This window comes from Fukomys damarensis, unplaced genomic scaffold, assembly GCF_012274545.1.
Source record: "Fukomys damarensis isolate Sample0158 unplaced genomic scaffold, DMR_v1.0_HiC HiC_scaffold_3, whole genome shotgun sequence".
Lineage (NCBI taxonomy): Eukaryota > Metazoa > Chordata > Mammalia > Rodentia > Bathyergidae > Fukomys > Fukomys damarensis.
This window is the reverse complement of record NW_022900915.1, coordinates 540,664-550,145: the sequence shown is the minus strand read 5'-3', so window position 1 is coordinate 550,145 and position 9,482 is coordinate 540,664. Positions and strand designations below refer to the sequence as shown.

General features: G+C 38.0%; 1 long non-coding RNA gene across 1 annotated transcript; it reads left to right on the top strand.

Moving 5' to 3' along the window:
• The first annotated feature begins 4,999 nt into the window (after positions 1-4,999).
• On the top strand, positions 5,000-9,203 carry LOC117286912. Its single transcript, XR_004518049.1, has 3 exons — positions 5,000-5,066; positions 8,288-8,521; positions 9,086-9,203. It is a non-coding gene; the product is annotated as an uncharacterized LOC117286912 (long non-coding RNA).
• Positions 9,204-9,482: the final 279 nt, after the last annotated feature.

Sequence of the window (9,482 nt, the reverse complement as noted above, 5' to 3'; positions counted from 1 at the left end):
TATTTAGGCATACATAATGACAACACTTATCACAGGAATTTGCACCTGCACATAATGCATCCCACCTCTTTTTCCCCATTCCACCCTCCTGTCAAGCACCCTCCCTCCCCTCCCTACACACAAAAGCTTTGTTTCCAGTGTTTCATTGTATTTTCACCCTTTTCTGGTCCCTTCCTTTCTCCCTTCCTCCTCCCTTGTTCCCATTTCTATTTGAACACTTGCTTCCCATTTCCCAGTATCTATTATACATTTTCTTCCTTATTTCCACTTTCAATTTCTCACACTAGAAAAATGATCCTGTATTTAAGCATGTGTGTCCAATTCATTTCATTTAGGAGTATGGTCACTCGGTCCATCCATTTAGCTGTAAATGTCTCAAGCTCATCCTTCTTTGTGGCCGAGTAGCACTCCATTGTATAAAAAAATGTATCTTCTTTATTCATTCTTAAGGTTGATGGGCATTTGGGCTGTTTCCAAGATGTAGCTATTACAAACTGTGCCACTAAAAACATGGGTGTGCATGTACCACAGTGGTGTGATGCTTTTAATTCTTCGGGGAAGATATCAAGAAGAGGAATAGCTGGGTCAAATGGAACCTCTAGTTTTAGTTGTTTGAGGAATCTCCACACTGATTTCCACAGTGGTTGCACCAGTCGGCCCTCCCACCAACAATGGAGCAGGGTTCCTTTTTCCTCACAGCCCCTCCGGCATTTGTTATTTGTTGATTTCTTGATAGCAGCCATTCTTTCTGGAGTGAGATGGAATCTCATCATTGTTTTAATTTGCATCTCATGTATGATCAGTGATGTTCAACATTTTTTTCATATATTTATCTTCCTCTTCTATTTCTTCTTCTGAGAAGCATCTTTCTTTTAGACACCATTTTGGATTGGGTCTTTAAATTTTTGGGTCCTTTATCTGATGAATAGGTGGTAAAAACCTTCTTTTCCCATGCTGTGGGTTGTCTCATCACCCTGTTGGTGGTTTCTCTTGCTGTGTAAAAGCTTTCTAATAAGATGAGGTTCCAGTTATTGATTCTTTGTAGCATTTCTTGTGCAGTCTGGGTTTTGTCCATGAAGTCTTTGCCTATTCCTGTGACCACAAACGTTCTACCTATTGTCTCTTCCAATAGATTTAGTCTTTCCATTTTAACATTTAGATCTTTGATCCATTTCAATTTTAGATTAGTGCTTGGTGGGAGATATGGGTCTAGTTTCAATCTTTGGCATGTGGAAAGCCAGTTTTTCCAGAAACATTTATTAAAGAGGCTGTCTTTCTCCCAGTGAAGGTGTTTGACTCCTCTGTCAAAGATGAGGTTGTTGAGTGTGTCTGGAGTTGTTTCTGCATCTTTTATATTCCATTGACTCTCAGGTCTATTCCTTTGCCAGTGCCATGCTGTTTTTATTACAATAGCTTTGCAGTATAATTTGAGGTTAGGAATTGTGATACCCCCGTGCCTTACCTTTGTTGCCCAGAATTGCCTTTGCTATTCTAGGTCTCTTCTAGTTTGCAATGAATTTTAAATTGCTTTTCCTAATTCTGTGAGACATACTCATGGGATTGATTGGGATTTCTCTACATCTGTATAACACTTTTGAAAGTAAAACAACTTATTTTCACTATATTGGTTCTTCCTATACAAGAACAAGGGATATCTTTCCATTTACTGATATCCTCTTCAATGTCCTTTTTCAAAGTACTGTAGCTTTCAGTATAGAGGTCTCTTACTTCATTTGTTAGACTGATTCCTAGGTATTTCATTTTTGGGGATGCTTTGTGAAAGGGTTTGTTTCTGTAATTTCTCTCTCAGTGAACTCACTGTTATTCAGGTACAGGAAGTCTACTGATGTTTGTGTGCTGACTTGTATCCAGCTATGCCACTGAATTTGGTTATCAAACTTAGAAGTCTTCTGGTGGAGTTGTTTGGGTCTTCTATGTAGAGTATCATGCCATTGCAAATAATGATAATTTAACTGCTTCTTGCCCATCCTTATTACTTTCAGTTCTTTCTCTATTTTTATTTTATATCTATGAGTTCAGCTTTTTGAGATGTGCACATAAAAGAGAGTATGTGATATTTGTTTTTGTGTGCCCATCTTATTTCGCTTACCATAATATCCCTGGACCATGCCTTATGGTTTCATTTCAGGTCTGACATCAAGTTCTCAGTAAAGTTTAATAGGTGTTTTTGACGTAATTATAGGTTTGCAATCAAGTGTTTACAGTTCATATGGCGAATGTAATTATTTTTTCCATTGTTTTTCTAATGATTATTACTGAAGTATAAGAAAGCTTTTTTTTGTAGTCCTAGAGATCAAACCCAGAGCCTTCCTACTGGGCTCCATCCCTAGCCCCTTATGTTGAGAAAGGATCTCACTAAGTTGCTAAGTTGCCCAGGCAGGCTCAAACCTACTATGCTAGAATTATAGGCATGGACCACATTCCTGGCTAGGAAAGCTATTTTTTTATACTGTTCATAATCCACACACACACACACACACACACACACACACACACACACACAGGCACACACACACATGTGTCTCTGTGTGTGTGTGTGTGTGTGTGTGTGTATATATATATATATATGTCTCTGTGTGTGGGTATGTATTAGCTATGTTTTTATGAACTCTGCAGGTTCTAAATCTTACCAACTCATTTTATTAAGTGTTCTATAGAGTCAGTGAATTTATTTGAAAATGATGAGAGTTTCACCACTAACCATTCCTTGTAAAAGTTATATTCTTTAGTCAATGCATTTAAGACTATAAATTTATTTTTGAGTGGCATCTTAGTTGCATTTCTCAGGTTTTGATATGTAGTACCTGATTGTAAATCTATTCTATAGATTGCAGTCTATTTTTCTTCTGGTGGTAAAAACAAATAACATAAGGTCCACCTCTTCACAAAGGCCAAGTGTATAGTACAGCTGTTAATAATAAATACAATGTTGCACTGCATATCTTTAGAATTTATTCATCTTGTGTAACTGAAACTTTACACCCATTGAACTGCAACACCACACTTCTTTTCCTCACACTCTGGCAACCACACTATCTTCTGCTTCTGTGAATCTGAGCATCTTAGGTGCCTCACATATGTGGGATTGTGCAGTAATGCACTTCTGTGCCTGCTTATTTCACACAGCACGATGTTCTTGAGATTCACCCACCTTGTCTCATATGGTAGTATTTCTCTTCTTATGGCGGAACAATAATCCATCATTTGTGTAACTTACAGTTTGTCACATTAGTTTTTAATGATTTTAAAGTCCAAAAGATTGGGAACAATGTTGAATACTTGGGGGAGATATAAATTCAAGATGATAAAAATATTAAATAGAGTTTAAAACTAGATCCCTATCTTTCACCATGCACTAAACTAAAATCCAAGTGGATTAAAGATCTAAATATTAAAACATAAACTCTAAACTTGCTGGAAGATAAGTTAGGCAGAACTCTCAAAGACACTGGCACAGGAAAAGACTTTATGAACAAATCCTCAGTAGCACGGAAACTAGCACAAAGAATCAACAACTGGGATGTCATCTTATTAAAAAGCTTCTGCACTGCAAAAGAAACCATCAACAGAACTAAAAGACAACCTACAGTGTGGGCAAAATTTTTTACCAGCTGCTCCTCATACAAAGGACTATTATCTAGAATATATAAAGAACTAAAAAAAAAAATTAGCCCCCTAAATATAAAGACCCAATTCAAACATGGGCATCTGAAATGAACAGACACTTTTCAGACAGAGAAGTAAAAGCAGCAAATAAATATATGAAAAAATTTTCAACATCACTGGTCTTTCAAGACATGCAGATGCAAACAACACCGAGATTCCACCTCATCCCAGAAAGAATGGTTGCTATCAAGAAATCCATCAATAACAAATGTTTGCGGGGCTGTTTGTAGGAAGGAACCCTTCATTGTTGGTGGGAGTGCAGACTGGTGCAACCACTATGGATATCAATATGGAGATACCTCAAAGAGCTTGGACTGGAGGTTCCATTTGACCCAGCCATCCCTATGCTCGGTATCTTTCTAAAAGAATTAAAAGAATCATACCACAGTGATATACACACACCCATGTTTATAGCCACACAGTTTGTAATAGGTAAAACTTGGAAACTGCCCAATTGCCCATCAGTTGGAGACTGCACAAAGAAGATGTGGTTTTTCTATAAAATGGAGTACAATTCAGCCATAAGAATGAGAAACTAGAGACATTCATAGGAAAATGGATGCATATTGAGACCATACACTTAAGTGAAATAAATAAGACACATGTGTAAATACCAAATAATTTCTGTGGTGTGAAAAACTAGAAGTGTAAATAAGATCAAAATTTTATAAGTGACAATGTGAAATAGGAAGAAAAGGGCAAAAGGTATAGGGGAAGTAGGAAGGGTAGGGGAAAGGAAACAAGGGAAAAGAAGAAATATGAGAAAATGAAAACATGGAAACAAAGACATTTTAAATAGGAGAGGGTGGTTGGGGTGAAGGGAGGGCAGGGGTATAGGGAAAAAATGAGAACCAAGACCTGTCATGTAAAGGTACAAGATCCCAATGATGAATGCAACTGTACTGCATACTTAAAAAGTACCAATAAACTCAATGAAAAAAAATTAAATAGAACACAAATTACATGCTTTTTCAAGTATGTCGACATTTGCCTCTGTCCGTTTTTCTACTGGCAGACAAATAGGTTGTGTCCTCATCTTAGCTGCTGTGAACGTGCAATGGAAGTGGGAATGCCTGTATTTCTTTGAGATCCTGATTTCAATTCTTTTGGATAAATGTTCACAAGTGGAATTTCTAGATCATATTCAGTTCTATTCTGAATTTAGTGAGGAACCTCTATATTGCTTTCCATAATGACCATTTTTGTTTACATTTTCACTGCCAATATACAAGAGTTTCAGTTTCATACATTCTTGCCAACTCGTGTTATTTTTTCCTGTTTTTTTAGATAATGGCCATGCTGATGTGAACTGATATCTCATTGCAGTTCTGATGCTCATCTCCCTGAAGATCAGTGATGTCCAGCATCTTGTTGACCATGTACACATCTTCTTTGGAAAAATTCCATTCAAGTCCTTTGTTCATTTTGAAATTGGGTTATTTGGATTTTTAGATATTAGGTTGTAGGAAATGCTTGAGTATTTTGGACATTGGTCCCTTACCAGATGTACAGTTGGTAAATATTTCCTCCCATTCTGTAGGCTGCCATTTCATTTTGTTGTTTCTTTCTTCTTTGATATGGTTGATCTTCAATAGACTTTTGACAAATTATTTGAGTTTTGGTACAGTAAGTGCTTCCCATCATTTCCCAGAGTGTCATAGACTTCCCGTCCCTTGTTCTATGAACGTCTATTACTTTTGCCTTGAGGCAGCATTGCCATCTGTTGAAACCACACCTGTCCTTGAAAGCCTTCCTAGCTTCTCCCTTGCTGGTGACAGTCACGTGAGACCTCCACCGACTCTCATCACCCTCCCGCTAATGGCCAGCACAAAGATACATTAGATTCTGCATTATTTGTAGCTTGCCCTATTATAGTCCCTTATTTTTACCTCTTATACTATATTCTAGATTGTAATTTATCTTAGAACAACAAGTTTAAAATTTTAAAACTTAATTGTCTGTTTCTCTTGCTCAAAGCAACTCCTGCGAGGATGAAGTTTCTCCATATTATGTAGAGCTTCAAGACTCTTCCAAAGTCTGAAAAAATATGACACTCTTGCTTCGAATGATTATCTTTTTTTCTTTTTTTTTGGTACCGGGGGTAAAACTTGGGACCTTGTGCTTGTGAAGCAGGCAGCAGAACCACTGAACTAACTACCTGGCCTCGATTATCTTAATATTTATTTTGGCTGGAAGTGTGTGTGCGTGCGTGCGTGTGTGTGTGTACCTCTAAGAAGTCAGTGGCTGCTTTCTCTTTGGGGCTCTAGGAATTGACCACAGGATCACGCACACGCCAAGCCTGTGTGCAGCTCTGAGCTTTATGCTCAGCCCTCGCAGCTCCTGGATTCTCAGGCTGGCAGTGGGTCCCCCTTTAGGGCCCCGCGGTGATGGCTCCATTCTGGTGAGTCACCAGTGCTGCATGGCTGTGGTCCTAATCTCCAAGGGTGTTGATGCTCCATCAAGAACTCCCAGACAGTTTATGGGACTCTGACTCTTTGTGGTCAGTCACAGACATTTCCTGAGAGAAGAAACTTAAAGGCTTATTAGCTACTGTGTGAAAAATCACTTTCAGCAGTACGTTTGATTACATCTCTACCTCAGGAATAAAGTTTCGCTTCTTTTAAAAAAATACAATCAATGTTGAGATTCTTTTAATGCAGAGCCCATAGTTATTTTAGCATAGTGTAATAAAAAGAATTTGCCTTGACACCAGAAAATATTGTTTTTGAGGAACACAAGATACTCATTTTTGATTCTCTGTTTTGTTCTTCCAATATATAGATGGAAATAATTTCAAAGTGGCTGCTTAGATCCCCGAAGTCTCTGAGAAAAAAATAAAGTCTTCTTTTCCCAGGCTACAATGTAGTGAAATAAATTAGTATAATGATTTATGTTTACTGTTGTAGTCAATTCTGATAGAGATTATAGAGACAAAATGACAAACAGCCTTACTGGTAAACTTAAATCATGTCAGCCGATCTTTAGTTTTTCCTTACCCTAATTGCTCCTCCTGTTCATTTATCTTCCCAGGCAATCTTTGGAAGAAATACTAGTTCAATCAGTGCATGTACAAACCACCCGAGATAAAAAAGTTTAGTCTAATTTGTCTCACTAAATTGTAATGCCTCTAGCAAACAAATCTTGGTTTGAGGGAGACTAAAGAAATCTGAATGATAATGGGTACAAAATGCTCTCCTTTTGCATTTTAAAAGATACCATTAATATACAGGTTTGCTGTCTCCCTCTTAGTACCAGCTTCTCTCCTTATTGTCTTTGAAGAGGTGTCCTATTTCCAAATTACAGCCAGCACTGCATGCAGTATATTTGTTCACATAATTCAGAACCTGTTCGATGCAAAAGAGGAAGATGTAAACTTGTTAAACGTAAAAGCCAAGCAGCATCATGCCCTGAAAGATGGTCTGGCGAGAAGTGACTTTCACGGGGACTGTTAGACAGGAGGGTCTGAAGCGGAGGGAAAACCTCTGCCCATGTGACTTTTTATGAGCTTTCAGGGAATGAGAGCAGCGTTAAGAGTTAGTTCTTTTCTTCCAACAGTAAAACTTCTTAATGAGTCTACTATTCCTTTCCATTTGGGGTGGGGGGCACCTATTATTAAGCTGCTTTGTATTTTAATACATTTAAATTGCAGCCATGTTAGAAAACATATTAAACCAGGGTGATTATGGTAAAAATCTTTTAATTATTTTTTTTTCTCTTACTGAGAGCAAGTCAGGCTTCTCCGTTATTTCTCCCAGCAGCAATCGGAGGGAAGACTCTGTACCTGATCTGTAAGGACAGAGACATTCTCTGTTCTCTTTTAGAGGAGTGACAGAACAATTATTCCATCAGTGTGCACAAATCACCATGCCAGGAGCTTTGGAGAAAATAGAGAAAACCATGGCATGACTCAGAAGCTTGTTGTAAGCCAGGTGTGGTGGCACACCCTGTAATTCCCGCACTCAGGAGGCTGAGGCAAGAGGATCACAAGCTCCTGGCCAGCTTGAACTATACAGTGAGACTTTGCCTCAAAAAACAAGAACAAAAAGAAACTTATTGTCAAGCGTATGACACAGTTGTGTGAATGACTCTCCAGAGTGCAAAGTCAAATAAAACTTGGGACCAGGCATTTATTGAGAAATATTTGTGAGAGGGAGATGATATGGACATTGTCTCTGTTGGTGAATATTAACTATGGAGGATTATCTATGGTAACATATCTAGACTGAGATGATATAATGCAGGTGACACTGATAGTTGTGTTATATGAGTGCTTGCTTTTTGTCCCCTAACTCAGATAAAGAGAGAATGTGTAGTTTATATAGTCAAGAAAGACAGATCCATTGTTTTCTTGTATTTATAATATAAGTGGCCAATTTGGTATACATGTAATAGTTTCATTTCTCCTTTGTGGCAATTTTTTGGCAATGTGATGTTTACGGGAGGGGAACCTAGCATTGATCAAACTCTGCTGTGTGCAGGAATCATCACAGGTACTGTGATATATTATCTCTCATGTATCTGTCATTGCATTCCTATAAAGAATTCTTACGAGCCCCATTTTACAGAATCCACGCTTTTCTTCATCCCATTGCTAATGCAGAGTGTTGCAGAGAACTGAGGAAGTAGCTAACTTCAATCAGAGAAAAGGGAAGACTTTTCACAAAGGAGGGATCAGCACACAACTATGATTTGGGCCAGTGGTGGACACAAAAAAGGACTGAGGGAATGGCATGGCACTTGGCACAAACCCCGTTACTGACCATATTCCTGCCTGGTACCACACTCTCTGCCAAGGGCCCTGTTCCAGGAAAACATCTGCTCCCCGAACATAAAGGTATATTTGAATCTGTTCCCTTGGAAGCTGAAGCAGGTGGAGGGTTCATGAGGGATGGGTTTGAATTAGAGTGCACATTTGTGTGCAAGCTCAGGGCTTTGGCAGTGAGGTGACAAGTCATGGACTTCCTGTGTGTTGGGCTGGGTTAAAAGGAGGGGGAATGGGAGCTGGTATCCTTATACATTCAAGACATATTACTGAGGCCCATGCACATGACAATTTTTGCTTGTTCACCATTTCAGTAACAACATGTTTCTATTAAAGGAAAACTACTTGAATATTTAATAGGGAATACAATCTTTTATTAAAAACTCTATCAACGACAAAATGAACAAAACAACATCAAAGAATTTAAGTAAGAAAAAGATCCTAGAGCAAAACATTTTGGTCTCAGACAACAGCCATAGAACGTTTTGAGGATTATTTTGTTAGGAATATTGTTTTGTAATTAAGAAATTAAAAGGACACATAACTCTGCACATATGATGACATAACTCATGCCAAATCTCTGAGTTCTTGTCATTTTCATTACCCTCATTTATCATGACCCTCTCTGCTTTTCAGGACTGTGTGAGGTAAAACCTCAAGAAGCACAAACAATCTTAAACCCAGGGGAAAACCAAGAACTTGGACATGATCCTTCAAAGTTATCCCCATCCGAAAGAAGCCGTCAACTCTCTCATATGGCAGGAATCATGAAGCAAAAGACTAAAGGCTCAATGTGACATAGAAAATAGAAGCTACAAGTTTTAAAAATTATGATAAATATCCTCCTTTTTTGAGTTCTTTTTGTGATTATTCTCTTCAACTCACTTTATACCCAAGTGGATTGGCAATAGTTTAATGAAAAATATTGTTGAAAAATTAGCTATTTATTTGCATTATTTTTTCTAGCATCTCATATCCCATCTGCCTAGCTGAGTGTTAACATCCAAAAAAAAAAAAAAAAAAAAAAAAAAAG